The 27,009-nt window shown below is 45.9% G+C and overlaps 1 long non-coding RNA gene across 1 annotated transcript; it reads right to left on the minus strand.

The window, feature by feature from the left end:
• Window positions 1-575: 575 nt before the first annotated feature.
• On the minus strand, window positions 576-26,914 carry LOC110133208 (uncharacterized). The gene is made up of 3 exons (XR_002312725.2): window positions 26,769-26,914; window positions 9,619-9,733; window positions 576-924 (listed from the first exon to the last, which is right to left on the minus strand). It is a non-coding gene; the product is annotated as an uncharacterized lncRNA (long non-coding RNA).
• Between the last annotated feature and the right edge of the window lie 95 nt (window positions 26,915-27,009).

A 27,009-nucleotide genomic window follows, 5' to 3' on the forward strand; every position in this document is an offset into this window, starting at 1 on the left:
CATGAAGTAATGGGACTGGATGTCATGACCTTAGTTTTTTTTTTTTTTTTTGCATGAATCAGCCATAGGTACACATATTTCCTCTTCCTCTTGAAATGACCTTCGTTTTTTGAATGTTGACTTTCAAGTCAGCTTTTTCACTCTCCTCTTTCACTTTCATCAAGAAGCTCTTTAGTTCCTTTTCACTCTCTGCCATCCGAGTAGTATCATCTGCATATCTGAGGTTGTTGATATTTCTCCCAGCATCCTAGTCATGTGTATTATATACAAGTTATCTATATTTCAGCATAAATTTCCAATTTTGTTCCTTCAGAGGGCACATGGCACCCAGACCTAGATTCCTAAGCCTGTTCTCCTTGATAACAGACACCAGGGCTCCTGGAAGAAGTGTCTGATCCTAGCCTGGGGCAGGAGCCTGGAGCATCTTGGAAGGAAAGAAGGAAGTGCTTCCAAAACAAAGGGATGGGGCCACATCAAAGGACCACAGAATCTACTAAAATTGAATCAACCCAGAGTCAAAGGTAGGAACAATTTGAACAAAAAAGAAATAACATATTTGATAACAACTCAAAGGATAAAATAAATATCTGTGAGTCTGTATTGATACAAATAAATGATTGAATAAGCAAATAAAAGAGGGAGAGAAAAGGTTTCTGTATGGGAAAATTGTCAATAATTGATGTAAATATTGACCCCTCAAGGAAGTGAAGCTTGACTCCCCACCCACTATAGCCCTGACTTCTTCCAGGGAGCACAGTATGGAATGGAGGACAAAGAAGAACTTTACAGACATCACCTCAGCCAGGTGAGCAAAGTCAACATCCATGGCGGTGATTATGTTGACATCAGGCAGCCTTGAAACGATGTGATGAGGATGACACTTCGTTTCTGTGGTCTTCCTCCCAAGAGTCCTTAAACACCAGTCTAGTCATGAGAAAAACAAACAAGCAACCACACAAACCCAAAATGAGGGACAGTCTACTGACAATCGTACTTCCCCAAACCATCAAGATTCTCAAAGTTAAGGGAAGTCTGAGAAACCATCCCAGCCAAGAGTAGCCCAAGAAGGCATGACAACAGAATGTCACGTGACATCTTGGGTGGCACCCTGAAGCAGAAGAAGGACATTAGGTAAAAACTAAGGGAATTTGAATAAAGTGTGAACTTTAGTTAATAATAGTATACAACTGGGTGAGGGGGTTGTATACGAAAAGTCTCTGTATACTTTTCGGTAAATCATCAATGATTCTAAACATACACAGTGCAGGAGACCCGGGTTCAATCCCTGGGTCAGGAAGATTCCCTGGAGAAGGAAATGGTGACCCACTCCAGTATACTTGCCTGGAGAATCCCATGGACAGAGGAGCCTGGCAGGCTACAGTCCATGGGGTCGCAAAAGTCGGACAGGACTTAGCAACTAAACCACCACCAAGCATAAAACTTTATATAAAAAAAAAAACACCTAAAATGTATAAGGAGGGGCCACTGATGGAGCTGGAAGAGGGTGGGGAGCACTTGGCCTGGGGCAGGAAGACCCCTTTCCACCTCCCAGGAAGCAGGGGAGAAGGGATGGTGCCTTGTGCAAGAGTCCCTGGCAGGAAGTCATGGGAATTTAAGGAGGCAGACAAGCTGGCGTCATTTAAGGTCAGCAGGGGAGGGGGTGGAGGGACAGGGGTGGGGGGAGGGGGGTGGTTCCGAGCAGAATAGAGATTTGCAGAGGCCACTGCTGAGAGAGGACCCAGTGGAGTGCAGAGAGCTTGAATGTGCCAGCATCATCTACTAAACTATGGAAGGTGAGCATCTGGTTTCCCTACTCTTGGAAAAAAGAACCCAGCTATTTGTCCCTCCTTCCCTTCCTCCTTAAGACATACCAACTGGGTTTTGAGGCTGGACCCTTAGAATTCTCTGCTCTCCATTATACAGAGCGAAGTAAGCCAGAAAGATAAAGACCATTACAGTATACTAACACATATATATGGACTTTAGAAAGATGGTGACGATAACCCTATATGCAAAACAGAAAAAGAGACTCAGATGTATAGAACAGACTTGTGGACTCTGGGAGAAGGCGAGGGTGGGATGTTTCAAGAGAACAGCACTGAAACATGTATATTATCTAGGGTGAAACAGATAACCAGCCCAGGTTGGGTACATGAGACAAGTGCTCGGGCCTGGTGCACTGGGAAGACCCAGAGGGATTGGGTGGAGAGGGAGGTGGGAGGGGGGACTGGGATGGGGAATACATGTAAATCCATGGCTAATTCATTTCAATGTATAACAAAAACTACTGTAATGATGTAAAGTAATTAGCCTCCAACTAATAAAAATAAATGGAAAAAAAAAAAAAAAGAATTCTCTGCTCTGAGGCCAAATTCAGAGTCTTCTTAGACTCAGGAAAGAATTGAATTGCCTGCGGCTGGGGGCTGAGGGAGGGGCCGGCAGGGAAGGGGCAAACTGAGGGCTGGTCTGTATCCTTGGGGGCCCCAGGGGAACAAGCGCCTGGAGGATGTGGGGGCAGGTGGGAGTGGGGCTCCCAGCTTCATCTGGAAGTGGGCAGCTAGGACAAGGGCAGATCAGCACCGACCAAAGAGGAGGGAAGTTCCAGGGGTCCTGCCTCCTAAGGTCTCAATGGCCTCCAGAGACCCTCGGCATCTCTGCAGGTGGGAAGGCAGGAGGCCAGAGCTGCAGTAATACCTGAGAGTGAATTTCCCTTCCATGCTGCCTGACAGGGCTCCAGAGCAGTTACACTTTTTTAAAAAATATAATTATTTTTATAAATTATAATTTTTAATAAATTATTTTTTAAATAAAATAATTTATTTGCTGGTGTCAAGACTTAGTTGGGGCTGGCAGAATCTTTTTTTAAAAAATATTTATCTATTTTTAGTTTTTGGCTGTCCTGGGTCTTCTTGCTGTGCAGACGTTTCTCTAATTTCAAAGAATGGGGCTGCTCTCTAGATGCAATGCACTGGCTTCTCATTGCTGTGGCTTCTCTTGTTGCGGAGCACAGGCTCTACAGCACACAGGCTTCAGTAGTTGTGGCTCTCAGGCTTCAGAGCACGGGCTCAATAGTTGTGGTGCACGAGCTTAGTTGCTCTGAGGCATGTGGGATCGTTCTGGATCAGGGACCGAACCCATGTCTCTTGCACTGGCAGGCAGATGCTTTACCACTGAGCCACCAGGAAAGCCCTCGGAGAATCTCTCATTGCAGCACATGGACTCTCTAGTTATTGTCCCCAGGCTTACTTGTTCCCAGGCAAGTAGGATCTCATTTCCCCAACCAGGGATTTAACTTGTGTCCCCTGCATTGCAAGGTAGATTCTTAACCATGGGACTACCAGGGAAGTCCCCAGACACATTCTGATTTAAACAAAATCAAGAAAATTAAGTGACATGGGTTGAATCATGTCTCCCCAAAATTCATGTTGAAATTGTCAAACCCAAGTCTGTGTGCTTGCTGCACAGTTCAGTTCAGTCGCTCAGTCGTGTCCAACTCTTTGCAACCCCATGGACTGCAGCAGGCCAGGCTTCCCTGTCCATCACCAACTCCCGGAGCCTGTTCAAACTCATGTCCATCAAGTCAGTGATGCTATCCAACCAGCTCATCCTCTGTCATCCCCTTCTCCTCCTGCCTTTAATCTTCCCCAGTATCAAGGTCTTTTCCAGTGAGTCAGTTCTTTTTGTCAGGTGGTCAAAGTATTGGAGTTTCCGTTTCAGCTGCAGCATCAGTGCTGCACAGTGGGGCCAAACAAAACAAAGCACCTGAGTTTCTGGAGCAAAGAAAGATTTGCAGAGCACCAAGGAGAATGGGCAGCTCATGATTAAAAGACTCAAACTCTCTGACGGCAAGGGTTTTTAAGAACACTGGTGGTGGTGGTGGTCAGTCACTAAGTCACATCCGACTTCTTGCAACACCAAGGACTGCAGTGCACCAGGCTTCCCTGTCCTTCACTATCTCCCAGAGTTTGCTCAAACTCATGTTCATTGAGTCAGTGATACCATCCAAACATCTCACCCTCTGTCATGTCCTTCTCCTGCCCTCAACCTTTCCTAGCATCAGGGTCTTTTCCAATGAGTTAGCTCTTCCCATCAGGTAGCCAAAGTACTGGAACTTTGGGTTCAGCATCAGTCCTTCCAATGAATATTCAGGATTGACTTCTTTTAGGATTGACCTCCTTGCAGTCCAAGGGAGCCTCAAGAGTCTTCTCCAGTACCACAATTCAAAGGCATCAATTCTTTGGTGCTCTACCTTCTTTATGGTTCAACTCTCACATCTGTACATAACCACTGGAAAAACCACAGCTTTGACTACATGGACCTTTGTCGGCAAAGTTTTGTCTCTGCTCCTTAATACACTGTCTAGGTTTGTCATGTCTTGGCCTCCAAGAAGCAAACATCTTTTAATTTCGTGGCTGCAATCACCATCCACAGTGATTTTGGAGCCCAGGAAAATAAAATCTGTCACTGATTCTACTTTTTCCCCTTCTATTTGCCATGAAGTGATGGGACTGGATATCATGATCTTAGTTTTTTGAATGTGTAACACTAAAGACAGTGTTGGGGGTAGGATGGCTAATCATGGACCTTCTTCTGATTGGTTGGTGGTATGACAATAGGGTGATGAATGGGAATCTCAGTCTCCAACCTTCTGGTTCCAACCAGTCTGGGGTCTGGTGCTTGTGGTCAGCATGTCATCACCATCCTCCACTAGGTGGGGTCTGAGTTTATGCAGAACAACTCAAAGAGTTGGGTCAGATCGTTATCTCTGTCCCTTCAGGAGGAACTAGGAGTCCTGGGACTTTATTGTCCTAATCATTAACTGCTGGATCTGCTCTTTGGAACTCAGGGAAAGCCTAGGAGACTAAAGTTTTTTCTACAAACAAGAAACAAGAGACAGTGGAGGTACCATTGTTCCCAGGGGGACCCCGGAGAGTAATTCCCCACTTTTCTTAGATACTCCTCAATCCTGAGGGGAACGGGGAACAGACAAGAAAGAGAATAAAGTTTTGGAAAGTGAGGTTAACCATAAACTCGGCAGGAAAACTCGGTTTCAGTTTTCTCAGTTTTGAGGTAGACTCGGTTTCAGAAACCATAACTGCTAGGACCTCAGCACGTGACTGTATTTGCAGTCAGGGCCTTTAAAGATGTGACTGAGGTTAAGTGAGGTCATACAGATGGGCTCAAATCCTAAGAGAGAGAGACACCAGGGAAGGAAGACTGGCTGAGGACACAGGGAGACAGTGGCCGTCTGCAGGCCTAGGAGAGAAGCCTCAGGAGAAACCAAACCTTCAGCACCTTGATCTTGGATTCTCAGCCTGCAAAACTATGAGAAAATCCATTTCTGTGGTTGCAGCCACCCGGGTCTGGTACTTTGTTCAGGCAGCCCAAGCAGACCGAGACATTAGGTAATCTGACATTTGAGAATAAGGAGTGGCATTGACACCCACCAGGATGGGAGGGGTGAATTCCTGAGAAGGGTGGGTGGGTTCCTGGGTGACTGGCCAGGGAGCAGTTTCCTGACGCCGAGAATCTCATCACCCTGGTACAACCCTCGTTGTCCAGAAGTGTGTGGGCTTCTGGAGGCCATGACCACCATGTCTCCCTTCAGGGTTTGATGTTGGTGCAGCCTGGATCTGGGGTGAGTGGGTCCGACTCAGTTGTGTCCGACTCTGCGACCCTATGGACTGTAGCCCACCAGGCTCCTCTGTCCATGGAACTTTCCAGGCAAGAATACTGGAGGAGGTTGCCATTTCCTACTCCAGGGGATCTTCCTGAACCAGGGGTCGAACTCACATCTCCTGTGTCTTCTGCATTAGCAGGTGGATTCTTTATCATTGAGCCAACTAGGGAGTGGGGGGAACCTGGATCTGGTAACAAGAGCTTTGAAACCTCCATGTGAGACCAAGTGATCTTGCTTATTCCCAGCATCCATTCCTTCCTTCCTTCAGTGTAAGTAATGCTCAGTGTAGGGTGCATTGTACCGGGTGCGGCAGTATCATTAACTCCTTTATCTCCAATATCACAACCCAAGGCTCAGTGAACTTTCTGCACCAAACAGTAACTATTTTCAGCTTTACAGCCATCCCATTTATGTCTCTACTACACAGTTCTGCCTGCATAGGGAAAGCAGCAGCCATGAGCACTACGTAAATAAATGGGCAGGACTTTGTCCCAACAAAACTTGAAGGACACAGCAATTTAAATTTCTGTAGTTTTCACCTGTCATGAAATATTATTATCCTGGTGATTCTTTCCCAATCCTTTAAAAATGTAAAAACCAGGACTTCCTGATGGTCCAGTGGTTAAGACTCCATGCTCCCTATGCAGAGGACATGGGTTCAATCCCTAGTCAGGCAACTAGGGATTCCCAGAGAATCCTAGTGAACTTAAGATTCAGCAAGCCACATGATGTGGCCAAGAAAAAAATGCAACTTAAAACAAAATCAAAAAAGTAAAAATAAAACTTCCCTCATGGTCCAGCAGTTAAGAATCTGTCTGCCAATGCAGGGGACATGGATTCCATCTCTGGTCTGGGAAGATTCCACATGCCAGGGAGCAACTACGCCCATGCACCACAACTTCAGAAGCCTGGGCACCAAAAGTCCATGCTCAGCAACAAGAAAGGCCTCCACAGTAAGAAGCTCAAGCTCTGCAACTAGAGAAACTCCTCTCACAGCAATGAAGACTCAGCATAGCCAAAAAAATCAAAAGTATAAAAAGAATTTTTAGCTTCTGGACTATACAAAAACAGACCTTAAGGTTGTAGTTTGATGACCCTTATTCTAATTTTTCAAAAAATTCATCAAGCCAAATATGTAATAAAATGACCCAGAGTCTAACAGATTCATCAGGGTTCCTTTGTTTCCACCCCTTGTTGATGGATATGAGTCTTTTTTTAAAGATTTATTTGATTACATGTCTCTTCATTTCTTTTTGGCTGGGCCTCCTGGGTCTTCCTTGCTGAACGAGGGCTTTCTCTAGCTGTGGTGATCAGGGGCTACTCTTTGTTGCAGTGCTCGGGCTTCTCTTTGCGGTAGCTTCTCTTGCCATGGAGCATGGGCTCCAGGCACCCGGGTCTCAGTAATAGTGGACACGGGCTTAGTTGCCAAGTGGCATGTAGGAATCTTCCTGGAGCAAGGGTCAAACCCATGTCGCCTGCACTGGCAAGCAGATTCTTAACCCCTGGACCACCAGGGAAGCCAGATGGATATGATTCTTGATGTCATATCTGAGCTACAAAAATCGAAGTTAAGATGGGTTCCTTCCAATATTCACAATAGCCAAGATATGCAAACAACCTAAATGTCCACTAACAGATGAATGGATAAAGAACATGTGGCATACAGACGCAATGGAAAACGACTCGGCCATGAAAAAGAATGAAATAATGCCACTTGCAGCAACACAGATGGACCTAGAGATTATCATACTAAGGGAAGTAAATCAGAAAGAGAAAAACAAATACTATATGATATGACTTAAAAGTGGAATCTAAAATATGACACAAGTGAACTTAGCTGAGAAACAGAACCAGACTTAGAGTATAGACTTGCTATACTCTTGTTGTCCAGTGGGAGGGAGATGGTGGGAGGGATGGATTGGGAGTTCGGGATTAACAGATCTGGACCATTATAGATAGGGTGGATAAACAACAAGGTCTTGCTGTATAGCATAAGGAACTATATTCAATATCCTCTGATAAACCACAATGGGACAGAATATTTTAAAAAGAACATCCCACAGAAACTAACACAACAGGAGTATCTCTGTTGGTCCAGTGGTTAAGAATCCACCTTCCAATGCAGGGGACTCGGGTTCGATCCCTGGTTGGGGAATTCAGGTTCCACATGTCGCAGGGCAACTAAGTCCACTTGCCACAACTAGACACTACAGAAGCCTACTTCCTGCAGTGAAGACCCAGCACAGCCACAAACAAAAGCAAAACAAACCAAAAAAAGAAACACACACACATTGTAAATCAACTGTGGTGGTTGGTGGTTTGGTCGCTAAGTCATATCCAACTCTTTGCAACCCCACAGACTGTAGCCCTCCAGGCTCCTCTATCCATGGGATTTCCCAGCTGAGAATACTGGAGTGGATTGCCATTTCCTTCTCCAGGGTATCTTCCTGACCCAGGGATCAAACTTGGGTCTCCTGCATTGAAGGCAGATTCTTTACTGACTGAGACACCAGGGAAGCCTAAAATCAACTACATGTCAATTTTTTTTTTTTTTCAAAAGACGACAGGACTTCCCTTGTGGTCTAATGGTTAGGGGTCTGCATCTCCACTGCAGGAGATGCAAGTTCAATCTGTGGTCAGGGAACTAGGATCCCATACGCTGCACAGCATGGCCAAAAAAGAAAGAAAAAATAAGATGGGCTATTTCTGCAGGATGGGTAACTCTACCTCCACCCTGGAAAGTTGATTCTGGAATGAAAATATTCACTTAAATTCACTTTCCCAGTTTACTCATCACTCAAGACTTGTGACTTGTGACCCAAACTGCTTCTAAAGTTCTCGGAATGGAAATCTGATCCATGACTGCGGGGCTGCCTGTAAGGGCACAGATGGGAGCCAAGTCCCGGTGCGGTGTCCCTAACAAGCAGGAGTGAAGTGCCAGCTCTGCTCCTTCATTGGAAGCCTGGCTCATCCCTGTGGTTGCTAAAGTAGTGCTGGCAACCCCAGGCTTATCCTAGAGCATCAGCCGAGCTCCTCTGTGCTTCCCCAGGAGCAAAGCCCTAGGAGTGAGAGGACAGAGCTTGAGGAAGGAAACATTGCCAACCTCACAGTACAGCGAGTTCCCAGGACCACTGCCAGGACCAGCCGGTCTCCCAGGGATGCACAGAGAAAGAAGCGAAGCAGCATCAAGTCGGCTGGTGCATGCCCCAAACCAAGAAGCGCATTTAAATCCTCCCTCTGTGGATAAACAGGGGCTTCCCAGATAGCACTAGAGGTAAAGAACTGAGACACAAGAGACGCGGGTTCAATCCTTGGGTCAGGAAGATCCCATGTAGAAGGAAATGGCAACCCACTCCAGGATTCTTGCTTAGAGAATTCCATGGACAGAGGAGCCTGGTGGGCTACAGTCCATTGGGTCGCAGAGAGTCAGATAGGACTGAGTGACTGAGCGCATGGGTAAACAAGATCCTACAGTATAGCGCAGGGAACTATACTGAATACCCAGTGATAAACCATAATAGAAGAGAATATGAAAAAGAAGTCTGTGTATGTATTGAATATGTATGTAATGAATATAACTGAATCACTTTGCCGTACAGCAGAAATCAACACAACATTGCAAATCAACTATACATCAGTAAAGTAAGTTAAAAAGCAAAAACCTCACTCTACACTAAACGGGAGGTGAATCTCACCTCAATTTAAAACAAAAACAAAAACACTTTAAATGGAGATCTGGTCTAAAATTCATAGACTTCTTTTTTAAACTTATGGCGGCACAGAACAGCATGTGGGATCTTAGTTCCCTGGCCAGGGATCAAACCGGGGAAGTTCCATAAAATTCACAGACTGTTTTAAAGAGTAAGTGTTATTATTTTCATGGGTACAGAGTTACTTACTGAAACTAAGTTGACCAGTTTTTCCATAGCAAGACTCACCCTGTCTATTAGATGGATGAGAAGGAGGTCAGGGCAGGTCAGCATCTTTCACAACTCTGTTATCTACTCATTTTACTTGTACTTCCTGGGCTGGGCACAGGATGAGCTGCAAACACTATAGCAGGAAAGACAAGTGTAAACAAATGCTTCTCCCTGGGACATCCGGCTGAAGTGTCCTAGGGTGTCCCTAGGGGTGCAGAGGGAGGAATGCTGAGGGGGTGGGGAGGACAGCAGCAGGCCTCCCCCAGGAGAGGAGGTGACATTTAAGGTTACTTTACATCAGGGAAAGGGAAAAGAATCCCAGGGAGAGGGTATGGCATGTACAAAAGCATGGGGACATGAATGTGTCACATGGAAGAAGAATCTGGCGATACTCCCAGGGTAGATTGTGCTTTTTCTTTCCGCCACACCTCAAAGCATGTGGGAGGGCTTCCCAGGTAGCTCAAGTGGTAAAGAATCCACCTGCCAATGCAGGAGGTACAGGAGACGCGGATTTGATCCCTGGGTCAGGAAGATCCCCTGGAGGGGGAAATGGCAACCCACTCCAGTATTCTTGCCTGGGAAAACCCATGGACAGAGGAGGCTGGCAGGCTACAGTCCATGGGGTCACAAAAGAGTTGGACCCAACTGAGCACACACACACACACCACATGTGTGATCTCAGTTCCCCCATCAGAAATTGAGCCTCATGTCCCCTGCAATGGGAGCGTGGGGTCTCAACCACTGGACTGCCAGGGAAGACCCGATGGATTTGGGCTTGCATTCAGCTGGCCACCTTAGGATGGGAATTCTGCAGAGTCAGGGCTGAGGGTATGAGGCCTCTGTCAGACCCTCCAACACTGCTCCCAGGACGACTGAACTTAATGGATTAAACACTGTCTGGGATTCATCTGCATCTCCTCAACCAGCCCCACGTCATGATGGACACTTCCCAGTAGGCCCCCATGGCTTCTGGAATCCTCTGTGAGGATGAGGACATTTCTGGGCTGTGGGGACACACATTCAGAGGGAACCAGGAGCTGGTCCCCTGAAAGTCACTTTGATGGAGAGATGCCCAGCCCCCATCCCCCTCAGGGATATTCTGAGCTTCGTCCCATTCACTCTTGCTGGGGTACCCTCAGGGTCTGGCCCCACATCCCCACATGAGTAACAGCTCCTTGGCACCCCATTATCCTTCTTCTCCCTGCTCACCTCTCTGCCCCACCTGTGAACACCTCCCACACCAACTGGCCCAACCCAGGGCCTTCTCACAGGCCCTACTTTGAGGAAAAGTAAAGGTAAACATGGATGGATGTGAGAGTTAGACTATAAAGAAAGCTGAGCACCGAAGAATTGATGCTTTTGAATTGTGGTGTTGGAGAAGACTCTTGAGAGTCCCTTGGACTGCAAGGAGATCCCACCAGTGCGTCCTAGAGGAAATCAGTCCTGAATATTCATTGGAAGGACTGATGCTGAAGCTGAAACTCCAATACTTTGGCCACCCGATGTGAAGAGCTGACTCACTGGAAAAGACCCTGATGGGAAAGACTGAAGGCAGGAGGAGAAGGGGATGACAGAGGATGAGATGGTTGGATGGCATCATGGACTCAACGGGCATGAGTTTGAGTAAACTCCAGGAGCTGATGATGGACAGGGAGGCCTGGCATGCTGCAGTCCATGGGGTCACAAAGAGTTAGACATGATTGAGCGACTGAACTGAACTGAACTGAAAGGCAAACATAAATTTCCCCTTTGGTTCTTTTTTTTCTTTTTGGCTGTGCCAGGTGTTAGTTGTGGCATGTGGGATCTAGTTTCCTCACCAGGGATCGAATCCAAGACCACATGAATTGGGATCACAGAGTCTTAACTACCAGACCAAAGGGAAGTCCCTCCCCTTTGGTTCTTTCTGGATCACAAAGGTGGCATAAATTCAAACTCCAAACTCACATACGGCAGGCCTGTGGGCACAAGTTTTCAGAGGAGCTATTTTCCTCTTCTTCCTTGAGTCCAGATGAACAGACAGGTTTCATCCCCTGATTTTACTGGCAGTTATGTTAAAATCCGGGCTTCCCAGGTGGCTCTAGTGGTAAAGAACCCACCTGTCAATGCAGGAGATGTAAAAGATGCAGGTTCGATCCCTGTGTTGGGAAGATCCCTTGGAGAAGGGCACAGCAACCCATTCCGTATTTTTGCCTGGAGAATCCCATGGACAAAGGAGCCTGGAGGTCTGCAATCCATAAGGTCACAAAGAGTTGGACTTGACTGAATCGACTCAACACACACGCATATGTTAAAATCCACCTTCACAGAGGCGCTGGGCCCTAGAGGGTCCCCTGCACCCTTATTTCTTCAACCTCCTCATGTCAAACATCCTGACTATAAAGTTTGGTCAACTATTAAAGGGTAGCCATGATTCTCTCTCGATAGACCCCTGGAGATTTCTCAACATTTTATGGAAAACAATATGGCAGTTCCTCAAAGAATTAAAAATAGAACCGCATGATCCATCAATTTTACTTCTGTGCAATACCCCAGAAAACTGAAAGTTGTCTGCATTTTAAATAGGCATTTATGTATTCAGAACAATTTCATTCACAAAAGCCAAAAGGTAGAAGCAACCCAAGTGACCATCAGTGCATAAACAGGTAAACAGAATATGGTACCTACACACAAAGGACTATCATGTAGTCTTCAAAAAGAAGGACCAACAAAAACAACCAACTCTGAGGACACGATGCTGAGTAAAATACACCAGTCGGAAAAAGACATATGCTGCACAATTTCATGTATACAAAATACTCGTGCTGTGCTGTGTTCAGTCAGTTGTGTCTGATTCTGCGACCCCATGGACTGTAGCCCACCAGGCTCCTCTGCCCATGGGGATTCTCCAGGCAAGAATAATGGAGTGGGTTGCCATGCCCTCCTCCAGGGGATCTTCCCAACCCAGGGATCAAACTTGTGTCTCCTGCATTGCAGGTGGATTCTTCACCGTCTCAGCCACCAGGGAAGTCCATGGATACTGGAGTGGGTAGCTTCTCCTTTCTCCAGGGGATCTTCCCGACCCAGAAATTGAACTGGGGTGTCCTATATTGCAAGTGGATTCTTTACCAACTGAGCTGCCAGAGAAGTCCATACAAAGTACTGAAGAATAGTCAAATTCATGGGCAAAAAGTAGAAGAGTGGTTACCACGGGCTCTGGCGGTGAATGGAGAGTTAGTGTTTAGTGGGAACAAAATTTCTGTTTTGGCAGGACTTCCCTGATTGTCCAGTGGCTGGGATTCTGTGCTCCCAATACAGGGGACCCAGGTTCGATCCCCAGTTGAGGGATTAGATTACACATGGGGCAACTAAGAGTTCCCATGCCACAGCTCAACATCCTGCATGCTGCAGCTAAGATTCAGCACAGTCAAATAAATAAATAAATACATACATAAAATATTTTGAGGGCTTCCCTGGTGGTACTGGCGGTATGGGCTTCCCTGGTGGCTCAGCTGGTAAAGAATCCGCCTGCAGTGCAGGAGACCTGGGTTCAATTCCTGGATTGGGATGATCCCCTGGAGAAGGGAAAGGCTGCCCACTGCAGTATTCTGGCCCGGAGAATTCCATGGACTGTATAGTTCATGGGGTCACAAAGAGTTAGACACGACTGAATGACTTTCAATTTCCCTGGTGGTCCAGTGGTTAAGAATCCACCTGTCAATTCTGGGGACATGGATTCAATTCCTGCTCTGGGAAGTTCTCACATGCCATGAAGCAACTAAGCCTGTGAGCCACAGCTACTGAAGCCTGAGTGCCTAATAGCCTGTGCTCTGCAACAAGAGAAACCACTGCAATGAGAAGCCCACATACCACAACGAAGAGTAGCCGCCCCACCTCACTGCAACTAGAGAAAGCCCGTGCACAGCACTGAAGATCCAGTGCAGTCAAAAATAAATAAATAAAGTAAAAATGTGAGATGATAAAAGTATTTTTTTTTCCATTTATTTTTATTAGTTGGAGGCTAATTACTTTACATCATTAAAAAGTATTTTTTAAAAAGACCACATACAAAAATATAAATATTTTTTAAAGGGTGTATTAAAAATTTTTTTAAATGAATGAATCAGAGAATAACTGATTTTATGTTTTTAAAGTTCTCCTTTGTGTTTCATCTTGATGTGGAGGAGTTTTGCAGCAAGGGGTGCTTTTCAGGATCTCAAATCAGTCGTATTTCCAGAAACACAGGCTCTGAGACCAAAGCATGAAGGGCCTGCAAGATCCCCTCAGCATCCCCATCAGCATCCCCTTCACGGTCTTGTAAATGCTGTCAGAGAGCCTGCTTCTCCCTGAGTGTGTGGTTCAGCCATGTCTGCACTGCTACACTCATGGGGCTTGAATTAGTGAAGTTCTAGGATGTATTCAGAGTGTAGGTTGCTGCAAGACAATCCCCAGACTAGGGGTGTGGGTGGGGTAAAACCAGATCCTGAAGTCCATGTCTGTGCACACAGCCTGTCTGGCCTGGTGCTGACCTGGCATCTCCCCTCCCTTTCTGACAAGACTCCAGCCACCCAGGCCTCCTTCTTCCAGTTTCTCACAAATCCAAGCTCACTCTCACCTCCGGGCCTTTGCACCTGCTGTGTCACTGGTGGGGACACTCTCCCGAGGCTCTCACACGTCTAGCTCCTTTGCATCCTCCACATCTAGCCTTATACCACTTCTGCAGACAGGCCTTCCCTGACCATCCTCTCTGAAATGAATGTTAGATACTTAAAACAATTTACCGTCACAGCACCCCGCTTACCTCCTTCATGGAGTGGGACACAAGGCAATAATTTAACTTCACGGGCCATTTGATCCTTTGTTTATCGACAGTCACCTCTGCTAGAATTTGAGCTCTGTGATGGGTGGGGACCACTTCTTTTTCTTATTTGGGTTCCTAGTGCCCAGATCAGAAGGAATTCAGGTAGAAGTGTTAAAAAAAAAAAAATCACAATGACTCCATTAAGCCCTGAACTGATCTTATTTTTTTTTTAATTTTTTTTCATTTATTTTTATTAGTTGAAAGCTAATTAGTTTACAATATTGTAGTGGTTTTTGCCATACATTGACATGAATCAGCCATGGATTTACATGTGTTCCCCATCCCGATCCCCCCTCCTGCCTCCTTCCCCATCCCATCCCTCTGGGTCTTCCCAGTGCACCAGCCCTGAGCACTTGTCTCATGCATCCAACCTGGGCTGGTGATCTCTTTCACCCTTGATAGTATACTTATTTCAATGCTATTCTCTCAGAACATCCCACCCTCGCCTTCTCCCACAGAGTCCCAAAGTCTGTTCTGTACATATGTGTCTCTTTTTCTGTTTTGCATATAGAGTTATCGTTACCATCTTTCTAAATTCCATATATATGCGTTAGTATACTGTATTGGTCTTTATCTTTCTGGCTTACTTCACTCTGTATAATGGGCTCCAGTTTCATTCATCTCATTAGAACTGATTCAAATGAATTCTTTTTAATGGCTGAGTAATATTTCATTGTGTATATGTACCATAGCTTCCTTATCCATTCGTCTGCTGATGGGCATCTAGGTTGCTTCCATGTCCTGGCAATTATAAACAGTGCTGTGATGAACATTGGGGTGCACCCGAACCGATCTTAGACCTAGAAAACAACCTGCGGGTGACAATGTCCTTCTTTTTATTTATTTATTTATTTTTGGCCACACTGGTCTTCGCTGCTGTATGCAGGCTTTCTCTAGTGGGAGGGAGCGGGGACTACTCTTTGTTGCGGTGCTCAGGCTTCTCATCGCAGTGGCTTCTCTGGTTGCAGAGCACAGGTTCTAGGAACTGTAGGCTCGGTTATCGTGGCTCCCAGGCTCGAGAACACAGGCTCAGTAGTTGTAGCACACGGGCTTAGTTGCTCTGCGGCATGTGGGATCTTCCCAGATCAGGGATTGAACCTGTATCTCCTGCATGGACAGGCAGACTTTTTACCACTGAGCCACCTGTGAGAGACCGTATGTGTGGGGGAGATTCTGAACAACCTGGTGAAGTAAGCACTATAAGCATCTTTTTATAAAAGAGGAAAGTCAGGTAACTCAACCCAAGTTATACAGCCCGTTAAGTAGCACAACACACAGTGACGTGCTCAGCTGTTATTAACTTCGATGGTCATCGCCATGGCAGCCAAAGTCCTTCTGGTAAGAACCCAGTCTGTCTTCCTTCCCTACCCCTGCGTTCCTCCCCCTTCACTGGTAACAGATTTACCAGTCAGCACAAAGAGGAGGGATCAGTGGGAAGGTGGCTTACAGGTCAGGGAGAAAGAATGGGGATGCATTCTGCTGAGAGTCCCTAATCCAGTCCTGGGAGGGTTGGAACATGGACTCTGGAGCTCAACTACCTTGGTTAAGAACCTCTGTGCCTCGGACTCCTCCTCTGTAAAATGAGGACAAGAAGAGCAGTCTTCACCTCACAGGATCTGGGGACAGTTGAATGAGTTCACACAAGTACAGGTGCTCTATAAAGGTTAGCTAGGGGACTTCCCTGGAGGTCCAGTGGTGAAGACTCTGTACTCCCAATGCAGGGGGCCTAGGTTTGACCTGTGGTCAGTGAACTAGATCCCACATGCCGCAACTGAGACTTTCATGCCACAACTAAAGATCCCACATGCCACAACTAAGACCTGGTATAGCCAAGTAAATTTTTAAAGTACATATTAAAAAAAAAAATAAAGGTTAGTTAGGATCTTGGGTTGCTTTTTTAGAACTGCCACCTCCCCTTGACCTGGGCCCAGGGCAGCAGCCTCGCTCGGCCCCTGCTCAGACTGTGAGACTGCCAGGCTTGCAGCCAGAGCCAGCTCCCTGGGAGGACTGCAAACATGGGATAAGTTCCAGGAGCTAATGAATCCTTCAAACCCTGGAATTGCTGGCACATCACCCCTTTGGCCCTCTGAAGCATGCCTTGGTTCCACCTCCCTGGGCAAGTAGGCCCAGGACAAAAGCCCATTGAGAAGTGACCATCAGAGCCCGAAGGATAATCCAAGGATACACAGGCACCTGTGCCCCCCTGCACGTCTGCAGGGACCTGCTGGGACTCCCAGCCCTGCTCCCATATCCCCCACCTACCTAACTCCCTGAGGTCCCACAGGAAGCCAGAGAGAGCAGTTTTCCCCCAAATTTTGTCAATTACAACTGAGCTGAAACTGCCCAGAGATAAAGAGCTCTTCTCTCAGCTTCTCCAAGGGGAGTTCTCAGCACATTTCTCCCCGCTTGCTTACATGGGTGAAGGATTTCACAAAAGGGTGACGGGGTCCCCACTGGGCTCTGACATTTGTGGTCATCAGTGTTAATGTTGAGATGAGCACCCAGGTTCTAGGTCATCTACGTTGGGTCCACGCTTTTTTTTGGCCATGTCACGCAGTTTGTGGGATTTTAGTTCCCCTATTTAGTTCATTACCCGTTAATCATCAGGTCTCCAAGAGACTGAAGCCCCAGGCATGCAGGACCCTCAAAAGTTTAGCCCCTAAATATGCCTTCTGCTATGCTCAGCTCTGCAACAGAGTAGGGGGCAAATCAGTATTAGTTGCATGAATGAATGAATGAGTAGTGTCTGCTTTGTCTCTCCTTCCTGCTTAGCCCAACTCTTCAGTGGTTGGAAGTTGCTTCGTGTCTAGATACCGTCGCCTCTCCCTGGGATGGCTGCATCCATGTTGATACTCCTGTCCCAGCATCCCTCAGAGGTCAGCACAGTCAGCCTCAGGTACTAAGTTGAGGAGAACAAGGGCCTCTCCCCAGTTCAGAGCCCCACCCTGTGGACAAGGACCCAGACCCCACTTCTCACAGTCTCTCGCCTAACAGCCTTGGCAACTGCCAGCCACCCCCACCAATCAGTGTAGCTTAAATCCTTATGGGATTATAGTCTTACTGGTGGCTCAGACGGTAAAGAGTCTGCCTGCAATGTAGAAGACCCAAGTTCGACCCCTGGGTTGGGAAGATCCCCTGGAGAAGGAAATGGAAACCCACTCCAGTATTCCTGTCTGGAAAATCCCATGGACAGAGGAGTCTGGCAGGAGTTTGCAGAAGTGACTTAGCATGCACACATGAATGTTTACTGGCAGCTTCTATGACCAAGGGACAATTAGCTTATGTAATCCTCACTACAACCCTGAAAGGCAAGCACTATCATTATTTTTTGTGTTTATTTCCTTTTTGGCTGCACCACTTGCCATGTGGGATCTTAGTGTCCTTACCAGTAATCAAATCTGTGTCCCCTGAAGTGGAAGCATGGAGTCTTAACCACTGGACTGCCAGGGAATTCCCAGCAGGCACTATTATTGTCCATCTCCTCTTTATAGTTGGGAAACACATGCTCAGAGAGGTTATGTGACTTGCCTAAGGTTCTGGCATTTGAACCCACATGGCCTGACTCCAGGGTGAGTATGGTTATCTTCTGCCCCATCTTGTTAATAAAGCATTCCCGTTCTGTAGGCAGGGTAGCTTGCTTAACCTCTCCTAAGTTCAGTTTGCTCATCTGTAAAATGGGTATAATAAGAAGACATGGTTTGATGGGAGGATTAAATGAGGTAGCACTGGACCTGACTGGCATTCCAAAGAATAGCAAGGAGAGATAAGAAAGCCTTCCTCAGTGATCAATGCAAAGAAATAGAGGAAAACAATAGAATGGGAAAGACTAGAGATCTCAAGAAAATTAGAGATACCAAGGGAACATTTCATGCAAAGATGGACACAATAAAGGATAGATACGGTATGGACCTAACAGAAGCAGAAGATATTAAGAAGAGGTGGCAAGAATACACAGAAGAACTACACAAAAAAGATCTTCATGACCCAGATAACCATGATGGTGTGATCACTCACCTAGAGCCAGATGTCCTGGAATGCGAAGTCCAGTGGGCCTTAGAAAGCATCACTATGTACAAAGCTAGTGGAGGTGATGGAATTCCAGTTGAGCTATTTCAAATCCTAAATCACTATGTACAAAGCTAGTGGAGGTGATGGAATTCCAGCTGAGCTATTTCAAATCCTAAAAGATGATGCTGTGAAAGTGCTGCACTCAATATGTGAGCAAATTTGGAAAACTCAGCAGTGGCCACAGGACTGGAAAAAGTCAGTTTTCATTCCAATCCCAAAGAAAGGCAATGCCAAACAATGTTCAAACTACCACACAATTGCACTCATCTCACACACTAGTAAAGTAATGCTCAAAATTCTCCAAGTTGGGCTTCAATAGTACGTGAACCAAGAACTTCCAGATGTTCAAGTTGGATTTAGAAAAGGCAGAGGAACCAGAGATCAAATTGTCAACATCTGTTGGATCATAGAAAAAGGAAGAGAATTCCAGAAAAACGTCTACTTCTGCTTTATTGACCATGCCGAAGCCTTTGACTGTGTGGATCACAACCAACTGGAAAATTCTTAAAGAGATGAGAATACCAGACCACCTTATCTGCCTCCTGGGAAATCTGTATGCAGGTCAGGAAGCAACAGTTAGAACTGGATACGGAACAACAGATTGGTTCCAAATTGGAAAGGAGTATGTCAAGGCTGTATGTTGTCACCCTGCTTATTTAACTTATATACAGAGTACATCATGTGAAATGCCAGGCTAGATGAAGCACAAGCTAGAATCAAGATTGCAGGGAGAACAACAACCTCAGGTATGCAGATGACACCACCCTTATGGCAGAAAGCGAAGAGGAACTAAAGAGCCTCTTCATGAAAGTGAAAGAAGGGAGTGAAAAAGCTGGCTTAAAACTCAGCATTCAAAAAACTAAGATCATGGCATCCGGTCCCATCATTTCATGGCAAATAGATGGGGAAACAATGGAAATTTTGGGGCTCCAAAATCACTGCAGATGGTGACTGCAGCCATGAAATTAAAAGATGCTTGCTCCTTGGAAGAAAAGCTATGACCAACCTAGATAGCATATTAAAAAGCAGAGACATTTGCTGACAAAGGTCCATCTAGTCAAAGCTATGGTTTTTCCAGTAGTCATGTACGGATGTGAGAGTTGGACTATAAAGAAAGCTGAGGGCCAAAGAATTGATGCTTTGAGCTGTGGTGTTGGAGAAGACTCTTTAGAGTCCCTTGGACTGCAAGGAGATCAAACCAGTCAATCCTAAAGGAAATCAGTCCTGAATATTCAGGGAAGGACTGATGCTGAAGCTGATAGTCCAATACTTTGGCCACCTGATGTGAAGAATTGACTCACTTGAAAAGACCCTGATGCTGGGGAAGATTGAAGGCAGGAGGAGAAGGGGATGACAGAAGACGAGAAGGCTGGATGGCATCACCAACTCAATGGACATGATTTTGAGCAAGTTCCAGGAATTGGTGATGGACAGGGAAGCCTGGCGTGCTGCAGTTCATGGGGTCGCAAAGAGTCACGACACAAATGAGTGACTGAACTGAACTGAACTGGCTGGTGTAAATGATCTTGCCGTTGTCGCACTCAAGACTCTGTAACTTCAGGCAAAGTCCTCAGCCTGGCCACTCGGGTGGAATACCCACCTCTTAACCTTGATGGGAGGATGAAGTGAAACACTACTCCACTATCCCTCAACCATAATTCTAAATTCCAAAATGTCCTGAAAATCAGAGGCTAACTCCCTTGGCAGCCGCTGACCTGGATCTGGATCTGCCTCTTTTGGTGGCAGACTCTGACCTTGCTGGATCATGAGGCTATTTACACAATGTTTTTTTTTTTCCTTCTTTTTTTTTAGTAAACTTTATTAAAGTATAATTTAAAATAAAATGTATATATCTAAAGTGTATACTTTGACGAGATTTAATCACAGCATATACCAATATAATCACCATACATTCACAATAGAGAGCATTTCAGTCATCTTATTTGTTTTAATATTTATTTATTTGACTGTGCCAGATCTTAGTTGTGGCATGTGGGATCTTTAGTTGGGGAATGTGAGATCTAGTCCCCTGACCGGGAATGGAATCTGGGCCCCCTCTTACTGGGAGTCTTACCCACTGGACCTCTGGGGAAGTCCCTCCACCATCTTAAAAAGTTCCATTTACACAGTGTTTTTTAATCCCACACAGTGTGGCTATTCAGAACTGTTATGTTCCTGCTGATGGACTGCTGCCCTGGGCCTGGAGTGTCATCTAGCATGCAATGAATGGACTGTCCGATGTCTCTAAAATCGTCAGAATAACTCAGACTTATGAAACACACAGAGGTTTTAGATAAAGAGTTGTTTATAGCATCCTCTGCACAAGGCTGGCATATAGCAGGCGATCAGCAAATAACCCTCCTCTCTTCTTCATGTCCTTAACTCCTCTTTCCAGCCCACTCTGCTCTTCTAAATCAGAAACAAGAGTTCTTGTGCATTTCAAAGGATACAAATAGATAGTGGTGCAAATTCTGGTAAAAAATATTGTGTTTTCAGTGCTGATCACGGGTAGGGCTCTAAAACCATCATATGTCCTACCTCTGACCATGCAACTGGGTGGTTAAGCGCATTCTCTTTGTTCAAATTCCAGCTTGGTCAGTTACTAGCCAGGCATGCTGTATGACTGCTCTATCCCATGACACAGTAAATGGGGATGCAAATCATAGCTCCAACCAAAAGGGTCCCAGAAAGACTCAGAACGATGTCTGGCACATAATAAGTGTTAGCAGAATTATTATTATTGTCATTATTATTTTAATATTTATTTATCTGACCACGTCGTGTCTCAGTTTCTGCACTCGGCATCTTTGTTGCGGCACATGGGCTTCTCTAGTTGTGGCACAGGCTCAGTAGTTAACAGCATGTGTGATCTTAGTTTCCAGACCAGAGATCGAACCTGAGTCTTCTGCGTTGGAAGGCAGATTTTCAATCACTGGACCACCAGGGAAACCCCCAGATTTATTTTGAACCCTCACTCTGAAGTATGAACCTTAACTAGCCTTGTTGAATAGTTGGGGTGACATGGGGCGATTAAGTAACTTGGCAGTTGGGCAACACAGCCCTATGCTCTATTGCCTCTCAGGATTTGGGACAAAGGGAAGAGTGGGAGAGGGGGAGGAGTGAAGAAAAAGGGCATTATCCACCCCGGCAGTGACTGCCCAGCTGGACAGACCATCCAGTCAACTTCCAAGTTTTATTCCAAACATATCGGGAACAGTCTGGGCCTCCCAGAACTGACCTTTTACCTAAGGTGCTTTCCTTTTAAGAAACCGTCAGGAAAACGTGGGGGTAGGGACAAAGCTCACAAAACGTTTGAAAAAACAGGTTCCAGCCTGGTGGACAAGGAGAGAGAGACCCACTGGCAGTGGTTTATTCTTGCCAGAGCCAGAACAACACAGCCTTTCATCAGCAAGAAGGCTTGGCTTTGCAGAGCCTCATTAGGACTGTAACCAGAAACCGGCTCAGGCTGGGTGTAGTAAAGAGAAAGGAAAGGAGGGAGAGAGGCCTGCGGGGTGTGTGTCCTTTGCCCCCAATCTCATCACCTGCCCCTGTTTCCCTCCAGCCACCAGGCAGACACAGGCCTTTCAGCATTTGTGGGGATTTGGGGCCTCCAGTATTCTTGCCTGGAGAATCCCATGGAGAGAAGAGTCTGGTGGGCTATAGTCCATGGGGTTGCACAGAGTCAGATACAACTGAAGTGACTTAGCATGAATGCACAGGGCCCATCCCAGCCTTAGGCTCTGCAAAACTGAAATGTTCCTTACAATTTCCTGCAAAGAAATGAAATCCCAGCCACAGCGACCGAGTCCATGTGCCGCAACTACTGAAGCCCTTGCACCTAGAGCTTGGGCTCTGCAACTAGAGAAGCCACAGCAATGAGAGGCTGTAGCACCGCAACTAGAGAAAACCTGTGCAACAACAAAGACCCAGCACAGCCATACATAAGTAAATAAATAAAAATGAAATCCCAGCCCCTGGAGGGTAGGATGAGTGGTGGAATGTTTTTCTAATGCTATCCCTTTTGCAGAAAAACAAGGATTAAAGAAGCAATTAGAGGTTTGACAGTCAGAGGAAGAAAGCAAAAAGAAACAGGTTCATAAGTCAGCAGGAAGGTTCAGGCCCTTTAAAACCAAAACCTCAGGTTTGGTTACCAAAAACCTAAACAAGCCTCTCCTCCAGACCCCGCCAAGTCTGGGAGTAGTTCATGTCTGAAATTCAGCAATGTCTAAGTGGATCTCTTGGTGTAACCATCTGTCTGCCCTTTCTCATTTCTAAACTTGATATGATCTTCATATATGCATATATGTAGCCTGTCTTACTTTGTTTTTCTTTTTGATTAATATTATTCAGATATAATTTACATACAATAAAATGCACCCATTTTAAGTGTAAGTTTTTTTGAGTTTTGACAAGTGTATATACCCTGACCGGAATACGGAACATTTTCATCACCCCAAGAAGTTCCTCTGGCCTCTTTGTCATTAATCCCCTTCCCAGCCCCCCGTTCAGCCCTAGCCCCAGGCATGTACTGATCTGTTCTCTGTCACTAAAGGTTAGTTTTGTTTTTTTTTAGAATTTCTCATATAGAATCCTGTGGCCATCCCTGGTGGCTCAGATGGTAAAGAATCTGCCTGCAATGTAGGAGACTCGGGTTCGATCCCTGGGTTGGGAAGATCCCCTGGAGAAGGGAATGGCTACCCACTCTGCTATTCTTGCCTGGAAAACTCCATGGACAGAGGAGCCTGGCGGGCTACAGTCCATGGGGTTGCAAAAAGTCGGACACGACTGAGAGACTAACACTTTCACACTTTTCATAGAATCATGTACTCCTTCATGCCTGGCTCCTTTATTGTTGTTGGGGTTTTCTGATGCTATTGTAAATGATTTTTTTAAATTTCATATTCAGATTGTTTGTAGCTAGCAAAAGAAGTATTTCTTTTTTTGTATATTGACCTTGTCTCCTTTGATCTTGCTAAATTTACTGATTAGTTCTAGCAGTTGTTATATAGATTCCTAAGGATTTCCTAGTAAACTATTACATCATCTAAGACTAAAGATGTCTTTCTTTTCAATCTTTATGCCTTTTCTTTATTTTTCTTGTCTTACTGCACTGTGACCTCAGGTACCACTTTGACTAAATGGTAAGAGTAAATTTCTTTCCTTGTTGCCCATCTTAGGGGGACAGGCATGCAGATTTATGCCAAAAATTATGATGTCAGCTGTAGGTTTATTGTGACACCTTTCATTCCCTGCTCCAGTTTGCTAAGAACTTTTTTCAGGAATGGGTATTCTGTGCTATCAAATGTCTTTTTTTTCTAAATTTTTGGCCACACCCAGAGGCATGTGGGGCCTTACTTCTCCAACCAGGGATTGAACCCATACCCTCTGCATTGGAAAGTGGGGTCTTAATTACTGGACTGCCAGGGAAGTCCCTCAAGTGCTTTTTCTGAACAGAGTCAATGCTCAGTAAAAACATATTGAAAAAATGAACCAGATGGCTTCCTTTCCTTGATGTGGGGATCAAATGATGTATGCATACATGCATTTCAACATATTGTCAGAAATTCATTTCTCTCTGAAAATGTCCCAGTCTTCACTCCCACCAACACATACACCAGGGAATGAATGCTGGTGTGTTGTTGTTGTTCAGTCATGTCCTACTCTTTGCAACTCCATTGACTGTAGCACCCCAGGCTCCCCTGTCCTTCACTATCTCCCAGAGTTTGTTCAAATTCATGTCCACTGAGTCAGGGATGCCGTCCAACCATCTCATCCTCTGCTGCCCCCTTCTCCTTTTGCCTTCATCTTTCCCAGCATCAGGATCTTTTCCAATGAGCCAGCTCTTTGCATCAGCCCAAAGTATTGGAGCTTCAGCTTCAGCACCAGTCCTTCCAATGAATATTCAGGGTTTATTTCCTTTAGGATTGACTGGTTTGATCTTCTTGCAGTCCAAAGGACTCTTAAGAGTCTTCTCCAGCACCACAATTGGAAAGAATCAACTCTTTGGCACTTACCCTTCTTTTTGATTCAACTCTCACATCTATACAAGACTACTGGAAAAACCATAGCTTTGACCATATGTACCTTTGTCAGCAAAGTGAGGTCTCTGCTTTTTAATATGCTGTCTAGGCTGAACAGTGAAGACCAGGAGAAAGAAGCACTCTATTGGGTGACTTCACAGAGAAGGTGATTTCTGAGCTGGTTTCAGAGAAGGTCCAGAAGGAGTCTGGCCAATTGAGGAAGAAGACATAGTAAGCAACAGCATGCTCCAAATCAGGGAGGCATGAAAGGTTGTTGCATCATCCACTAACTAGCTGAGTGACCTTGGGCAAATCTACCCTGCTTATCCATAAAGGGGAAGGAAAACAAGAGGGCTGCCAAACAGTGTGAGTATCCAATGAGATGAATAGAGAAAGACCTGGGAAAAACTCTAAAATGAAGGCAGCATTACTATTAACAAGGGGATGGGGAAGCCTGCTTATGTGTTGCTAGTGGTAAAGAATCTGCCTCCAAAGCAGGAGGCATAAGAGATATGAGTTTGATTCCTGGGCCGGGAAGATCCCCTGGAGAAGGGCATGGCAATCCATTCTAGTATTCTTGCCTGGAGCATTCCCTGGACAGAAGAGCCTGGTGGGCTACTGTCCATAGGATTGCAAACAGTCAGACACGACTAAAGCAACTTGGCACACACACACACACATACACTTATGTGTCTGGCACAGACTAGACTGACAGTGCTTAGGAAAGAGAAGGAGGCAGGATGCTGCTATGGGTGAGAAGCCTGGGTTCCAGCCTCAGACACCTGTGTGAGAAAGCAGCCAAGATGGAGGGTTGTGCTCCAAGAGTGTATCTCCTTGGGTTTAGAATCTCACCAGGATGGGAACAGCTTCCTCCTGGTTAACATGATTGTATTACCTGTTTTCTACACATGCCTCATAAACCATCTTCAGCTAAAACGAACATTGACTTTCTGAGCAACTGAATCAAGGGATTTGAGAGATCCCGGAAGCAGGAAGAAACAGCTTTCTTTTTTTCCTTGCTGTCTCATTTCCTTCTTCCCTTATTTCTCCCCATATATGGAGCACTGATGTAACTTTTCCTGCTCCTAGGGGGAGTAATGGCTTTAATATACAGTAGTCACCGTATTTGTATTTTGGATGACTGCTCTTAAGACTTGTTTTTAAAGAGCCCCAGCAATCAAATACCTAGCTGCTGTGTTTGCACACAATCTCCCTTCTGCCTAAACTCTCACTGTGTTTACACACAGGACAGCTAGCAACCTGGTCTGGTTGACGTACTGCTTTTAGCAGCCCTGGGAGATTGAAAACAAAGTGCTGGTATAGTCTGTACCTGGTGCCTCTGGAGGGGGATGAGAGTGGAGGGCAACCAACTAAAGGGATGAAAGGGTGGCTTGTGACAGGTGGAAGATTTTTGCTGCAAGAGACAGGAAGACTTGAAACCAGCGGGCGCAGTGGAAGGAACACAGGGGGATAACTCTGGGAGAATTCCAAGGACAGAAGTGCCTGGTGGGCTGAGGAGAGAGAGAGAGGAGTTAAAGGTAATAGGAAAGTTATTGGCATTGGTGGCTGTGCAGATGGTGGCATCATCTTCTTCCAGGCCAGGAAATACAAGAGGCAGACAGGTTTGGGGGAGGGGAAGAATGAAGTGACGAGTCCTATTCAGGACCTTCATTCATTATTTTCTTAGGCGTATACCTTGGTATCTGCCAAGGGGCAGACACCTTCTCAGGGAAAATCCTGAACGAAAGGAACAAAATCCCTGCACTCCTGAAGCTTACACTCCAGGGGCGGAAGGACAATTTACACAAATAAAACAACAAAAAAACTGCAGAAGCCTACGTGAGGAAATTAAATAAGAGTCACGAGGTAGAATATACAGCAAACGGGGGCAAGGGAAGGCCTGCGTGAGCGTGGAGACTTGGAGTTAAGTTGTCAGGTGAAGCTTGACGATGACCCAAGGACACACAAATAGAGAAACAAACAGCTCGGATACAGAAACTTGGGAGTTCATACGTCTGGGCTGGAGATGATCAGAAAAGAGACCAAAAAGCTATTTCTAGAAAAATCAAAGAAACACAAAATGATACCACTGGGAGTTAAAGCTGTTTGGATCTTGTTTTTCCCCCTATAAACTGCGTGATAAGCACAGAGCTTGAATTGTCATACGTAATTTATATACTTTTTTACACACTTTAAGTATCACAAAGTAAACGACTATAAAAATGAATAAAGGCCAGGCTCACGGTCTCGCTGGGTTCCACCAATCCCAGTTTCTAAGCCTCTCGGATCAGAGACCAGGCAGCTTTAGCCGGTTCTCACTCCAAGCGCATTGGCTCCCACGGCTCCCACCTTTCTCTCCCTCCCGGGCTGCGCAGTCGCTCCGCCCAGGTCCGCCCTCTGACCAATAGCGGCGCGGAATCCGGGCCCACACCCCCGTCGCGCACCGCCCCGAGCCCGCGCCGCCGAATGACGTCACGACCCGGC

Source organism: Odocoileus virginianus, chromosome 11 (assembly GCF_023699985.2).
Source record: "Odocoileus virginianus isolate 20LAN1187 ecotype Illinois chromosome 11, Ovbor_1.2, whole genome shotgun sequence".
NCBI classification, from domain to species: Eukaryota; Metazoa; Chordata; class Mammalia; order Artiodactyla; family Cervidae; genus Odocoileus; species Odocoileus virginianus.